Below are 16,660 nucleotides of genomic sequence, written 5' to 3'. Positions count from 1 at the left end.
TCCCCCCTTCTCTGTTTCCCCCTCTAGGTGGCCATTCCAGCGAGCAGCAGTCAGTCAGGAGTGACAGCGAGACGCCACTTGATCCTAACAGACAGGTTGCAATCCAGTATGCAGTTTGAGTGTTAAGGTAAGCTCACGCTATGATCTTCAGAATCTACAATACTTGATTCCACCTGCTTTAAACAATACAATATCCATTATTATTGAGGGTTTTATGGTGCATAAAAACACCCAAGTTTGAAAAAAAAAAAATACAGATGTATTTTCAACCCAAACCTGTTTGAGCAGAGAGATGGAGGGAGAGCACATCAGTGGACAATCAGCATAGAGACTAAGTGGAGACAGTGAGCACTGCTAGTTACAAACAAAGCAGTTATACAGAGAAAAAGATGCTTTTTTTTTTTTTAGATTGTTCCATAGTTGTTCACTTAGTCAGTGCTTCTCAATTGGTGGGTTGGGACCCAGAATGGAAGCCCTGAGTGGGCATTTGTTTATTTGTTTACTCGCTTATTTATTCCTTTTTTGATGTTTTTTCTCTTAAGAGCTTGACTTATCTCCTTTCCTTGGGATAACAAAACTCGTTTTCCAATGGTAACCTCTTAATTTCTCAAGATCACTTGAAGACAACTGATGTACACTATGTGTGCATAATCATAGCTTTTAGTCAGTTGGTTCTCTCCAGCTAGGAAGCAGTTCTGTGACTCTGTGAAGACGTCATGTGAAAGCTATGAATTGGGATGCTGTCTTTCTGATGTGTACAAAGTACACAGTGTACAGACTTAATCATAAGAAAACAGTAAATAAAATGTATGTGTGCATATCCTTGCAGGGTTTCTGAATGCTGGTTTGACAAGTCACATTGTTCAAGTATAGTTTGTTTCATCTCAGATCAAAAGTGCAACATTTTTTATTTTAGTGGTTGAAATTTTTCAGAAATCTGGGTCCTGATTTCACATCAAGGTGATGATGGTGGATCTTGAGTCTAGACCAGTTGAGAATCACTGCTCCAAAGAATTTCGAAAGTCGACACCTCCTCACAAACATGCAGGAAGGTGCAGAATTTGGTACCTTTGTTTACTGTAGGTCCTAACCACAGGTGTAATGCAGGGTATATGGAGTTACCCACAAAGAGGATGCCCACTTCTTTTTGGACTCCAGAGAATATTCTCACCTCTAAATCCCATCTGATACACATCATTCTATAGTAGTAGTCTGCCTACAGTTGATAAAGACATGACCCGTCTTAATCTGCTGATAGCTGGTGAGTACTCACGAGTGCCTTAACATTTTGGTTGGGTAAAAATGTCAGGGTGAGCCAACCAGAATGAGAGTAGTTTGCGGTTCCCAAGGATATCTTGCGAGCAAATGTGCTACTGTCTATCAGCTATTGTCTGTCATATTTCCGTAGTGATCCTTACTACCTGAAGTAAAACAAAAGAAGATGATGAGCAAATACAAGGGCCCTTTTTAAAGTGCAATAAATATGAAAGAGCAGTCTATAACACAGGCCTAAGAATTAAGGCCTAAACATTAAGAATACACCCGCTTTTGCAAGTACCACTACACCACTGGTCCCATTCTGTGAACTGTCAACAGTTTTTGCCACTACATATACGCTGATGCCAATAACATTTCCCAGGGTTAGGGTCAGGGCTGAGGGTTAGTCGGTAGTTTATTTCCGGTGGATGTTACTTTCAGGAAATTCATATTAATTTTTATGTCTAATTTTGGTATGTGTTCACTGATTCTAATGTGCAGGTTTAGAATCAAAAATGACAAAATTAGGACACTTTTGGCACCCATGAGGTCACTGTTGTTGCTGTGGCATTGAAAACAGGTATCGCTATTGTTTGATTTTTAGTTGTATTGTATTAAAATGTGAAGTTCTTGTATTGTGTCAACTCTAACGCGAACACATCACAACTTAGCCTGCAGCAAAACATCCTCAACTTGTAGATTTTCCCCTTTTTTCTACACCCTGTATGATATTTGCTTCTCAAACTGTAATGCTAAAAGAACAAGACACATACACACACATAAATGCACACATAAACACACACTCTCCAACTGTTCGTCATTCACTCACCATTTAGTCTTATCCCCAAAGGCACTCTGTCTTAAACCAAAACACACACACACTAGCACACACAGACAGTCACACAGCTACAGTACACTGCTGCTATGTGCGCAGACAGAACTTGTAACAATCTGGATTGTGATAATCTATGATAATCATCCACCACATGCCACCTAAAAACGCACATGGGTGGCATTCAACACCCACACTGGCACATTGCTTCAGTGCATCTCGTCTCCCTCTGCCGCTCTCCCCAATGTCACTACCTCCAGCGTCAATGTCACCACTCTGCTCCTTATTCCTCTTTTTTATGTATGAGGGGGCTCGTGCTATAACACGACGCGCTGCGAGAAAAAGGAAGGAATCTTGAACAATTTATGTTTGGCATTAGTGTAATTGAATCCCACTCGTATATCAAAGTAAAAAAGTTGCGAGGTGTGGGTGATATAAATGCAAGGTAGGGATCCATGAAAACACGGATCCGTCCCTCCCCTTTCCCTTGTCTTCTGAACAATGTCTCCCATCTCTTTTTTTATTCTCTCCCTCTCTCCCCTCCTTTAGCTAGATGGATGATAAATTCCCAGCCAGAGAGCCAGCAACAGCTGTTGGCAGACAGGCCTGATATGAGAATAGCAGCATAGGATGAGCAGGCATTAAAAATTAATATGCTATTTAGCCTAGGTGTATTTTAGGTATTTGACATTTTCATGTCCGGGACAGACTAAATTTATTCATAGTACAGAAAAAAATAAAAAAATAAAAAAAATAAGAAGGGAAGAATGGGTGTAGGGAGGGAGGTGGACGGGGGTGGAGACAGGAATGGCGATACAGGAAACACTAAGTGATGGCCATTCTGGTTTTATGGTCACCCTGTTTCACCTTGTCTACCAGCACAGGGAGAAGAATCCTGAGTTTGACTGCGTATCCACTTCACAGAAGAATATGACATGATAGCATGACACCTACATGTAAAAACTCTCATACAACACATTGTCTTCACTTTTATTGACTCATAGGCAATGCCCATGGATGGGTTGCAGCATTTCCCATAGAATAATACTGTACTTGGGTGTTGGAGATTGCCATCCTTCCCTGCCGATTGAATATTGTGTCCTGCCTTTTTAACAGTAAACATCAGCAGTATTTAGTATAAAGACACTCAAATAACACCCTTGACTCTCTAAATTATATTGATTATTGTGTGAACAAAGCAGGTTAGCTGTATGGGTGAAGGCCAACTATTGATGAGATGGCGTATCCCAACCACCATCCAAGAGTGCAGCAGTACAGGATGATAGTAAATGTTGAAATCACATCACATTAAGCTTGATTTTTTTACAAGGCTTTTACCTCAATCTCTGCATTTATGGGAGGGACGTTCTAGAGGGTGTCTCTCCCCTGCAAGCAGATAGGGACTATGTACAAGTTTCAAAGGAAAAGAAAGAATTGTCAGCAGATATGCTTGGATGGCTTTAAATACACATTCATGTACATAAGTTTTGGGCATGTACGGCGGTAAGGATTTATCAGGGGCCTCAGTGTGCCTCAACCTGGAGATTTCTCTTGAAGGGGTCTTGTCACCCCTGGTGATACGCCCCAAGACCACAGGCGTTTTTTGAGCCCACCCTTTTACCTGCTCAGGCAGTTCCTTAAGCCATGCTTACTTGCCAAATCCTCCCCATGTGCCACCATAAAGACGTAGACTTTGCTATTTTTTCAACAGATTATTTTCCTAGGCCCTTGGTATAATGCAAGGACATCCAGAGCATGGTCCGGTTTGTGTCAGTCCTCCTTCACGCCCAGTGGTGCCCTCAGGCAGCTTACTCGTCACATCCACACCTTAATGCAGTCTCAATTTTTGGCTCAAACATGCCTGAAAGTTATGCACATCACTGTACCTGGATGACCCTTTTAGTTATAACTAATGGTTAGGAAACAGTGGCCAGTGTAGTAGGTAATAGGGTCCCCTTACTGTAAACTGTATAACACATGGACATAGTTACAGAGATGTCTCCCATTGGTTTCTGAAGAGGCATTTTAAAGCTAAACGACAATAAAAATGTCATCTTGTGTTCACCTTCAAAGGGTCTAGAAACAGACAAAGACTCAGGGCCATGTTGTGTCCACATGTCAGAGGATCATTCTACTAGCCTCAGTTAAAACCAGCTAGCCTTTTTAGAATATGCCATTCCTGGAGAACGTGCACCAAGAAGATCATCTGTTCAAACCAATTAAGTTTCAAACCAGGCTGAAAACATGTTTATTTCTGCTGTCAAAAAGGAAATTTTACATGGGTGTGAGTGCAACTTTGAGTTTTTTCTGCAGCCAGGTAGTAGACCCTCAAGAAACTGTAGTTTTTTGCACTTCCATAGTGGCTTTACTCTACACCATACTGACCTCTGCTTATTTTGATGTTTTATTTATAGCTGGAGAAACATACGAAGCATCGATGAAACATACAAGATGACCACAGAAGATGCAAAACTATCATAAAGACTCATTAAAGAGCCACAGAGGTCAGGCCGACCTTCAGTTCATGAGGTGTCGTTGATATAAGCTGTTTAATATAAAACCAGTGCAATCCCACTTTACTGGGCTGTGCACTTTGTTGTGAAATCAATAGTTCTACACAGTGGTTCTCAATTGGTGGGTGAAGACCCAAAAGTGGGTTGCTAATGTGTTCCTGGAAAAATAAATGTTGCAAAAGATCTATGATGTGCTGTTGAAACATGTTTGTTTAGTTCTTTCTCTTTGTTAACAGTGGTTTGTGCCCCAGTATTTCATTCCATCTGAGGTTTAAAGTGCATTCGTTTTCATTAACACAACTAAATTGTTGAAAAATTCCACTATTTTGGCCTGGGATTTCTCACTGAGGACAAGGTGGTGGTTTCTCAAGATAGACCAGTTTACAACCTTTGGTTGACTTAGTTGCAGTTTACTGGCTGTTATTTACTCGATTTCCCATCTTCTTCTGTCCCTTAATTGAGTTTCAAAAGAACATATTGAAAGGTTTACTGTTTTTGCTCAGGTGATTCAGAAGGCTCCTAAAATGCAGATGCAAAGTCATTGATGTACTTGCCTAACTCCTTACCTATGATGATTCGGTACATGTCATCACCAGTGGTGTAGTGGTCCATGCAAAAGTGGATATACTCCTAATTCTTAAACTCTTTATTGGGTATACTCTTTAGTCAAAAGTGGGTGTACTCTATGGGGACTAAAGAATAAGTGGATATTCTCCATATACCCATGCATTCCCTGTTACTACACCGCTGTACATCCTCATTGAGCTGTCCTTTTTAACAGCAAAATGGTTTAAAATTGACTTCATTGAAACAATGTTGAATGAGCCAGAGCTCACTGTCCAGCCTACCTGATATGTCATGGTACCAGCTGGATAAAACGCTGGTAAATGCAGGTTTCCACTAGACAATCCTGGTAATATTTTGGCTTTGCTTTCCATAGGCCTACATAGTTTGGTTGTGGGTCCTGTTAGGGGCCATGAATTGGGTGCATAGTATCAGCATTTTCCATACCTGGAGCTTATGGAGTCTGGGCCTGTTGTAAGTGGTGATGCTGTGGCAGCTAAAGGCCATTGGTTGTGTTAAGTTGTTTATCAGTAGCACAGAGAGGCTTTCTTTTGTTCTTGGGGCAAAAAATCATTTTAATATATTTTTCAATGCTTTACACGAGGCTGCCTTTCAACTGAACGCTTTCAAGCATTGCAACAGTCAATTAAACAGCGAAATATTTCTAAAAGCCGAGAGCCTCAACAGATTTGGAGTTAGAGATTTGTTGAGAACAAAAAAAAAAGAAATACTGTAGAAGAAGAGTAGCCATATCCAGTATTGTCATTTATCCAGCTTAGAAACTTAAACGCCAGCTGTCATTACAGACAAAATACTCAGCAGTGTAAACTTTACATTCTGTTCAATCACAAACATGGTTGTATGCAATACTGCTGAAAAATGCATCACACAGGGAGGGAAATGGCCTAAATTTTGGTAATACATTGACACATTTACATTGCATATGCTGCCTTTCCAATGACCAACGATTGGTACGCTCAGTTATCAGACGTCAAATATCAGCACCAAGCTGAGCCCTGCCAGGACAGTCTTCCCTCTTTATCACTCCTTCACTTCCTCTCTGTGTCTCCTCACCCTCCCTCCTCTGTGATTAATGGCTAATGCTCTAGTACATCTCTATATCCCTGCCCTGCCCTCCCTCACTAATCGTTTCTGAAATCTTAGACATGGCCTGGATTGTGGATCTTGGAGACAAAAAACACATGGGGGGGTGGATTAAATTTGGATGGGGTCAACATCCACTCCTGGTAGATGGCTTCAAAACCTCCATGTCAACAAAAATCCCAATTTAGTATAATTTAAGACCAAGAGGCATAGCTTCAATAAAGAGATTTCTTTAGGTGAATGATGCATTTTTAAGATGCATTTTCCCTGAAAGTAAATCAAATAGTCCATATTTCTGGTAAAAGATGGAATAAATGTGTTCAGAAAGATAATTAGGATGGATTTTATCACAACAGAGATTACACCTGTGTTATATGCTCACAAACCAGCGTGCAACAGTGTCACAACAGTGCAACTTCACTTCTCATTGTCTCCATTTATACCTCTGGTTTAACAATTACTCATCCTTCACCCTTCCCTGAATCATACCCTTCCACACTCTCTTTTTCACCTTTTGCTAATTATTTCATTTCCTTCCCTTTTTTTCTGCCTCCCCCCACCCCTCCCCTCTCTCTCTCTCCTCCTTTGCCTCCACACTTGGCAGCAACTTGCCGTCGCCATACAGCACAGAACTCTATATACACTGACTGTTATTACCTTAGGGAACGTTTAGCAGCTCTGTGTTTAACACCACATAACCTCCGCTACATCGGCAGCGGCAACAGAGAGAAAAAACCTGGGAGGTGGAAACCAGAGACGGCTTGTGTTAGGCGAGCGTTCGACTGATCACCACAATAAAGACGACAAGAGAGAGAGAGAGAGGGAGAGCAAGCATGTGACAAGCCTGCTTTATTCCAACCTATTGGATGATCAGTGATTCTTAAGGGGAGGGATAATTTCTTGCAATATCTCTCACTACAAAGTAAATAGAAATCAAAGCCCTTCACGCTCCCAGACAGAAGCACTATATGAAAGAAACTATCTTAACAACCTCCTTCATTCGCTGCTCTTTCTTCCGTCTGTTCTTCTCATTGATTTCACGTAAGCGGTGTTAAGTGAAACTATTTGAGAGGCAATGGATCCACTTGACTTCCTGTCTGGGAGGTAGGGGGGATTGGCTCCCAGTACGGTCAAATAAAGCTTCTATTACATCTAGTACTTGTGTTTTTATTATTCCTAATTATGTGATCAGACTTTTTATATTTCAGTGTAACAAATTAAAGGTGAAATTGAGACATCAAGTTAAGTTTTAATTATTCCCTGTGGTTTGCAGTTGTTAAGTGCCACGGCATTCCTTTCAGTTTGGCGCCTCTCTGCTGATTACTGCTGCTTCTTATCAATTAAATACCCAACCATCCCCTAACCAGCATGTTGGAGACATCAACCAGCCCTCACCTTTGACCTTACTCATCAACTCTACAATACCTCACTCACTCACTCACTCTTTCTTTAATCTCTATTTGCAGATTCCACATAAAAAAAGTAGAATCTGTACACAGGGGTGGAAATTTTTAGGATGTGAAGTGTTCTGGTTTTCATTTAGAGTATATTTTTAGTCCAGGGCGTATTGACCAATCACATTTCAGCAGGCTTTTATGCATGCTGTTTAAATGGTCCATGTGGGCAGCAGTAAACAAGTGAAGCTTTGTCTGAAACAAGCTGCCATCAGTTGTATTATAGTGATGTTTTTTTGTCACTTTAAATGGATATTTGCATTCAAGTGTTGCTAAGAATCCACTATAGATAAGGTTTATACTCACTGGTGTTAGGGCCAGAACCTTATAACTCCATTATTCATGATTTATTCTCTTTTTTTTTTCATAAATCACTGCTTTTGGTCACTCTACATCTGTTAGTGGGTTTTACACAATTCAAACCAAGAAAAAGTGTCAAAAAAAAATCTAACTACCACCTTTCATGGCTTTCATGGTTAAATTGTTTGAAAAACCTAGAGTTTTTTTCATTCCCTGAGAAGTGGAGATTTTTGAGAAATAGGAGGTTTGGCCCGGCGACAGAAATATGTAGAGTTTTTGTACCAAAATGTTTCTGTTACTTAGACAACGACTACTTCTACTTTATATTTTCAAGAGTTTTCAAAGACAAAAAAATCTTAATTCATAGCATAGTAATGGGATATATCTTGTCCAGTGGCTGATATGACAAAGCCAAGACGTCAGACACCAAATGTTTATCATTGCAGTGGAAACGCTGGATGTTACATAAAAACTGCTACATAAGGAATTGCTACCGAATCTGCTGCTCTGCTGCTGTATCTCATTCTTGTTTTGTGCTGCTTACTTTTGATGGACCACGGTTATTTTCTGCACCCAACCAGGCATTTTCAGACCAGACCCACTGCTCCGTTAGCCCAACTTCACTAGTTACTTCTTTTTTAAAACTCAGGAGGCTGTTCAAAGATAACAGCTCCATTAAGGTATATTTAGCCAATGTTTTAGTTTCATGGTTGAATCTCATATTATAAGGGAGAATGGCTTATAGAAATGGCAGCTGCAATCAAATGATCCCTTAATGCTTGGCCAGTAGTTTGCATCCCAACCAGAGAGGCCACTTTTAACAGGTTTTCACCCTCATTAAGTGAAATTTATCCATGATATGAAAACAAAAGCATGATGTTTTGGTCCACAATGCACCAACCAGCACCAGGACTAGGATTTGAACCTGTGGCTGTAGCTTTGTGTGCGGATGCTTGCTCTACCAACTGAGCTAAAGTAGCACCCAACTGCATCTATTTTTTAGAATTCCCAAAGGGCATGCCCCAAACCACTACCATATTACTGCCCCAAAGCAAAAGTGGTTTTTTTAAAGATTTATTTTAGGGCTTTTTTGCCTTTTTTGGAGTGGTAGAACAGTGGATAGAGTCAGAAACAGGGATGAGAGAGTGGGGAAATGACATGCCTCGATTGAGCGACAGGCCAGACTTGAACCTGGGCCACCACATGTATGGGGCACGACCAAACCATTAAGCCAACTGTGCCCAACTGGACTGGGAAGAAAATCTGGCCCTGGTTGAACACAAAATACACTGTTTCTTTATCATTTTTATTCCATCAAAGAATTTACCCAGACCACAACCAAGCTGGGAAGTAAAAGCCATCAACAATATGCATATATATTTACTCCACTTAAGTAGAAAAACATTAGAAGTCATCACTAGTTCAAAACAAACCAAGATAACAGTCGCATAATGTTTGGGAAATATACCTTATGGAGGGCAAAAATTCAACTGAAAATAAGAAGTAAGCAGCAGAGGTGGGTGTAGCTCTCAAGCAAATATCAACTTGTCATCTTTTGTTATTGTTTTGATTGAGAGCCCCCTGGTGGCAGAATTTAACACTGTACATTTAAACTTAGGACACATATCACATTGCATGACACGAACCAATCAGGGTTTTGTATCCAGACTGCCTGAAATGCATCAGAAATCATTGCGCTGACCTCCATTTGAAAAGTCAAACATTTTAAAAGTTTTCTTCTCCTTTTGATGAGAGACCTGACAAGGTTTGACTTCACCTTTACAAACCTTCTGCAAATATAATACCTCTTACCTGTCAGTAATTGATAGTTGCATTCGTTTTGGGTCTAATACCACTGAAGTGAGCTCAAGTATTGCTATGAAACTTTAATCCTGCTGTTGTGCTGAGGATTGAAAGGTGAGCGGTGCTACTCAGGGATGTTTTGCACAAGGAAGTGGCGGTGTTGTAAACGCCATATGGAAAAAGATGTCTTGCCTGGATGTTGTTAAATGCTATCTGGTGGCAGATTTACAGAGAAAGTCACATCAGTTGGAGGCACATATTATCTGTAAGCCAGCACCAGTGCCTGGATTGTTCTTTGTAGTTTGTATTTGTCACAGTGTGGTTTGAATTTGCAAATTTATGGCATTTCATATCATTCAAATACCTCGCTGTCTTTTAACTCCCATATTGTACACATCAACCAGCCCTCACCCTAAATGACATCGCCAACCTTACCCATTCGCCTCTGATTGAAAGACTGTTGATGTCTGTCTCAAAGGAATTTCAGATTCATCAGGAGGGAACTTGATGGACAACAGGACTACCAAAGGAGTCAAAACTGAGTCATGTCCATGTCAATCAATGTTCCCGTCCACCGGCATGGGAGAAAAAGTCTGCACACGTAGCCCAAACAAGACAAGGAGGGACAGTCTGCAGATGATAAAGGAAAGTAAAAGATTTAAAGAGTGTTGGGAGAGATTGTGTGCTCAGACAGGAGCTCGCACACGCTCAGACACACACATGCGTCTGCTTAGGGGTTTCTCTCTCCGTCCCGTCATCCTCCCAGGATATCAGGTTGTAATTGATATATGGGCTGGGCTGTCTCTGCCTCCCTGGCTCTCATACGTGTGTGCGTGTTAAGGTCGACTTATCTAGATTGCACTCGTGATTCTTCCCATTGCCCTCTCTATGGGCTGAGACGCCGCTTCCCTGTGCAGGATGGACAGAGATGGATGAGGAGAGAATAAAAAAAGGAAAAAAGAAAGATATGTCATTCCTGAATCCCACAAAAGGCCCTAATGTGTAATGAAAGTAACTTCCACCATATTAGCAACAAGAAATCCCAGCCCCCCTCATATCCTTTGCACCCACCTCCTCCCTCTCCTCCTTTGTGGCGTTGCTCGCTCGCCTCGGCAAACTTCCTGAATTAAACTGCCGGCTTCCTGTTCTTTTATATGCACGGCCACATCTGGGGCGCCCGCTCGCAGGGCCCCGCCGCTTAATAACAATCACCTTCCCTTTCACTCGGCCCTGATTGTTTCTAATTCGCCCTGACAGATAGTAGCTGACAAGCCGCTCGCGCCTCCCTCCCTCCGTGACCCGAGCTCACTCAGCACACTTATAAGGCCTGTCATTTTTAATATTTGATTTTCACTTCGCGAAAAAGTTAGGTGTTTTAGAGCTGCCACAGCCACTGTCGCCCCCACTCGCTCCCTCCTCCTCCCCAATCGCATGATGAAATCAGTATTTAACTGAAACCATGTCCAATGGCCGTCCCTCCCTTCTCTCCTTCTCTCTCTCTCTCTCTCCTCAGCCCTTTCATTTCACCCTCTTTCCTTCATCTCTTCTTCTCTTCTTTCATTAATTGTCTTTCTCTCTTTCTGCCTTCATCATTTCCACCTTCTCCTTTCTTTCTGTCTCTTTCACTCAATCTCTTTCTCTCTCTTAGTTTATGAAGACAAAGCAAGTGGGGGCAGGATTGTACAGACTCGCATGTAAGCCAGTGTCTAACCCACAGTGAGCCACCTTTGCAGCCACATCCATCCAGGCGTATACAGTACAAAGCCTCGGGGCTAAGAACAGAGCTGTGCATATTGACAAATAACAGGCCGTCAGACATGCGGCTTACTGGCTCCCAGCGTTATTTGCTTTCCATTGATTCCCATTAAAGGTATATGGAGCCATGTAAAATGCATATCAGGTAAGCTGATCATTAAATGAAAGGAAAGATTCATCGACAGCTTGACGGATGACATTTTGCTGGGCGATCCATAAAGCCCTTCAATAAAAACACAATTTGGAGCTTAAGACAAAGAAGAAAAAAAGGAAAAGAAAGCATTAAAGATGGAGAAGAAGAAGAATAATGATTAGAAGATGGATTCAGGGATGGACAGCTCAAAACCTGCTACAGTCTGCCTTAGCATAACATTGACACAATGTTTTATAAAACCAACCTTATCTCCATCGTTGTGACTGATGCTGATGTCATAATAGAAAGCCTCAAAAAGGATCGCCAAATTTATCAATCATCCCTGCAATGGTTTTAGAATTAAAATGATTTTTAAGTGTTTTAAGAAAATAATGTAAATGATATAAAGATGAAAACCAACAGGATAAATGCTTAGATTCTCACAAGAGTTAAAATAAATGTGCTACTTCTGACATATATAGTGTAGAATAAAGTCATGTTGTGGGGTTTAAGGTAGGGAATCTACACGAATGCTTTGACTTTTGTCTCCACTTACACACATGAAGTCAGTGTTTGCCATTTCATGTGTCACAACCACAATTTAATCTAAGCACAACCAAACGCTTCCACATGCCAATAGCAGGTCTACGTGTGGTGCATCATGTCAACTTGGATGTGTTGCAGCCTGATGCTACAGTCGAAAAAATTCATTTTTATTCTCAGAAATTTACACTCAGTGCCCCATCATGACAAAGTGAAAACAGAATTTTAGAAAATTTTGCAAATGTATTAAAAATAACATCATTAACTTATATAAACTCATAGCAAATATATGAAAAAGGGCACATTTGTTACATTTATTCCTTTAATGTAACACTAAACAAAACTGCCCTTTTCAAATCAACCACAGAAAAAAAACATCCACAAAGCTTTCTTAGGGGTGGGTTATGACTTTATTCAGTAGAACAGCTGTAGAAAGAAAGGAAATAAGAGGAGAAGTAGCGAGGGAAGACGTGCATCAAACAGCACCAGGATGGGTATTTGAACCTTTGACAAGTTCATCAAGGATTGTTGCCTCTGTATATGGACACCTGCTCTACAGAGGCAAACCAGCACCAAAAGAACCCGTCTATTTCTTGAAATCTGCCCCAAAAGGCATGCTCTAAACAACAGTTTGCACTGAAATTCAACATGTTAATACCCTAAAATAAGCAAAAATGTTTTTTTAAAGATTTATTTTAGGGTTTTTTTTGCCTTTATTAGAGCAAAAGGACAGTAGATAGCCTCTAAGCCATCTGCACCCAGCACTGGACCGGGAAGAAAATCTGGCCTTGGCATTTTTTTGTGCAAATCTTCCTCTTACCTCTTTTTGAACACAACATACACTTTTCCTTCATCTCCTTTCTTAGATCTATCAAATCCTTTATCAGGACTACAACCATGCTGAAAGGTAAAGGCCATCGACAAATTTAATTATGTATTTACTCCGCTTTAAGTAGAAGAACATCATAAATCATCATTAGTTAAAAAAAAAAACAAAGATATAGTCATAATGCCCCTAAAGTGCATCGGCCAACTAGGAAAAATGTCCCATATGCCAGATTACCAGCCCACCCCTGTCTGCGCCCCCCGAAGGTTTTTTTTTTATTACATTGAGTTTTTTCTCCTGGTAAAATAAAGACAAAATAAATAAAATGGAGTTAATATTTGTGATCCACATGAGACTCAACTGATGGGTCATAACCCAAAAACAGGTGGCAGAGATTGTGGTAAAATGATATATGAGGCCCATGTGCTCTGTTCAGTTTCTTATTTCTTGTCACATTTTGTACCTTCTCAGGTCTCAACTGTAATATTTTTCAATTAGATAAACTGGATTGCTGAGGATTTTTATTTTTTTCTAGAAATTTTGGTTAGGATTTTCACAAAGCATGTAGTAGCTGGTCCTGAGGCTGGATCACTGCACTGAAGCATTTATTCTCTTTAAAAGTGAATCAGCTTGACTCTATTTTTCCCTGTTACTTCCATCTGTGCACTGTTTCATCTGTGCCACTCCCTTTAGAGCTAACCATGCCACTCTATTCCAAGTCTGTATTTTCAGAACTACTGCTGCAGATTTGACCAAACAGGAAGTTAGACACAGGAACACACAAAGCATCATGTTAATACCACAACAAAACACCAGGAACATGTTTATCCCATTATGTTATGAAGCAAATTCATAGGAAATTAACCTCTTAAAGGCAAAGCAAAAGGCTGTTTGTATGCTGGTCTCTTTATTTCCCACGAACTTGTGACCCTGGCTGCTGTCAGTTGGGCAGAAATTCAAAAACAGAGCGAGTAGACAAGGGTGTGCAGTGTCTGTCAGAGCAAAACTGTGGTATGGACTGAACACTGTGGACATGGACCACAAGTCAGACTGTCCTAACAGCCCGTGAGTGAAGAAAGTGTACAGCAGTGGCATGTTGTCCTGTCTGTCGCTCGCATAGTGATGGGGGACAAAAAAGAGCTTGTTATAGCTTGTTTTGCAAAGTAGCATTAGTGTTGCATTAGTGCTATCCATATCCAGGACATTAAACATATCATAAATGCCTTGTGCAAAGCAGTGATTTCAATGAAACCTTGCTGTGTGATGTCAAGGTAGACAATGCCTAAACTGATTTTCATGTTTGGCTATGAAGTTTTGCAGGATGACATGTGCCAAGGGCTTTTAAGACTTTGCTGACCTTTCACTGTAAAGGTTAAAAATTAGTGCATGCTCTAAACCAGAGGTTTCAAACATTTCTGCCCCTCACCAAACCAGAGATTGAGCCAAACTCTCACTAATTTCAAATCCATGCAAAAATACAGTACTATGCAGAAGTTTTAGACATGTTTGGGCCAAAATTTGAGGCTGAAGTAAGGCGTGTAATAGTGAGTACACCCACCTGGGGGCCCGAATTGGGCAAAATTTGTCAGAGTATTGACACAACCCAAGTCATGCTCCGGATGTCTTTGTACATTACCAAGGGCATGGAAAAATAATCTGATGAAAACAAAACAAAAACCACAGCTTTAGGGCGGAGCTATGGGTAGATCTGGTGCTTAAACATAGCCTAGGGTACTGTTAGGTTGGGTAGGACGGTTGCCACAACCCCCTGGTTGTCGTGTGTATGTTCTAAGCACCTGAAAACTGTTAGTGTTTGCTGGGCGTGTTACTAGGGGTGCAAAAGCCGGGACAAATAAATGCAGTTAAGCTTGACCTTGACTGCTGAGCGACACACGTACATGTCAAATGTGTCGACACTGACTCTGGCCCCCCTCCCTGCTCTCTTCGGCTTGGGGTTGTGGAACATCAGGACCTGTGAAGAACTGTTAGCGACCTACATGCCTAAAACTTCTGCACAGTACTGTACCTTTTTCAATACTTGTTACTGTGTCTTAAGTTGTTATATCGTTGTAGTAATAAAGTATGGTTGCACATATTGCCTAGACTTGCCTAAAGGTAAATCAGGGTGCCTCACCAAACTCTCTGAGGGCACTGATCTAAAATACATATCTAGGGTCAAGGATAAATCTTAACTTTTTGGTGCAGCTCCTCATTGCCTGTCAAATCTTTACTGTAAGCTTCGCAGCATTCACATAAAGTTCCACAAAACAATCATGTTTAAACGAGTTTGGTCATATAATATAAAAGCACTCAATATTTCTCAGCTCTAACAGACTGGGTATCGATGTTCATCAAAACAAATAAAATGTAACCATATTACAAAATCATCCAGCGACTCTGCACACACTTTATTTCTATCATTGCAAGCAGCCTTGTGCACCCAAACGCTGTCTAACTAAACCTCTAACCCACCCCCACCTCGCCCGCCGACACATACTTCCATTTCAGAACCCAGAGGTGCCCGGGGCGCACCCACCGCCGTTCTCCGTCTTTACCCGACGACAAAAACACAACTAATTGGAGTACCACTGCATGTTTTCACTAAAGGCACAATTTAATTACATTTGAGCTGGGAATGAGTATTTTGGGAAAGTCTGTATGTTCATTCAAACAAATGGAGCGAATGAAAAGCAATATTTGTTTTGCTTTGATTAGCAAACGGGCAGGATAATTTGTTAAGGAGAAAGAGTGAGGGCAGAAAATCTCTGTTTAACCCCCAGCTTCCCAGTGGTGGACTGCTCCCTCTCTCTCTGTTTCTGTCTCTCACACTCACACACATTGCATTCCCTCCCTAAACGTTTGTGCCCCTTCCATCCTAAACATTAATGAACTTCTGCTCCTGGGTTTGTGTCTCTGACCTCCCTCCTCTTCTTCTGATTCCTCTCCTCTTTTTATCTGCCTTTCTCTCTCTCAGTGATCCCCAGCCTCTGTCCTGTGGTCCTCCTGTTCATAAATCCTTTATTAATAACTCAGTGAATAATGTAAAGAGTATTGTTTTCTCCAAGGTTGTATTAATAAACATGAATGAATTTATTTGTCTTCACCAAAGCATGATTAATGCACATTAATGCCTGGATATTGCTCACTGTGCCCTGCATCACCAAGCACACATCACCCCCCACACCCTCGCCGTCTCCCCCTCCAAAAAAAGGAAAAAAAGACCTATCAACATTAAATATTTATGGCATAATATTAATGGTTTTGTAAAGAAAATAACAAGTTATTAATCCTCTGATTAACAACTGATTAACCTTTTTTATTAAACACGTGATCCGTGCATCATCGACTCAGGATATGTCGACTGACTGCGCTGCAGAATAATTATTTTTGTGTCTTTTCTAATTACAAAAATCGCATGGCTGAACTATACGCGTGTGTACGTGTTTTCCTCTCCTTTTTGCATTGACACATGCATAGATGCACCACTCATACTTGTTCAAACACCATGAGATGTATGTAGCCCCAGATTACAATGAGGGATAAAGGAAAGGGAGAAAATAAAACACACAAACATAT

At 40.9% G+C, this 16,660-nt stretch overlaps 1 protein-coding gene across 2 annotated transcripts in view; it reads left to right on the top strand.

Annotated features, from left to right (window-relative positions):
* Nucleotides 1-16,660, top strand: part of znf536 (zinc finger protein 536) — a 365,283-nt gene that overhangs the window by 138,460 nt on the left and 210,163 nt on the right. For both annotated transcript variants that reach the window (XM_041784365.1, XM_041785223.1), the window contains exon 4: nucleotides 28-127. The gene's annotated coding sequence lies outside the window, so the exon portion shown is untranslated. The remainder of the gene's footprint in view (nucleotides 1-27; nucleotides 128-16,660) is intronic.

This window comes from Cheilinus undulatus, linkage group 1 (assembly GCF_018320785.1).
Source record: "Cheilinus undulatus linkage group 1, ASM1832078v1, whole genome shotgun sequence".
Taxonomy (NCBI): domain Eukaryota; kingdom Metazoa; phylum Chordata; class Actinopteri; order Labriformes; family Labridae; genus Cheilinus; species Cheilinus undulatus.
Note: the sequence above shows the minus strand (reverse complement) of the source record. Positions and strands in the feature narration are given on the sequence as shown.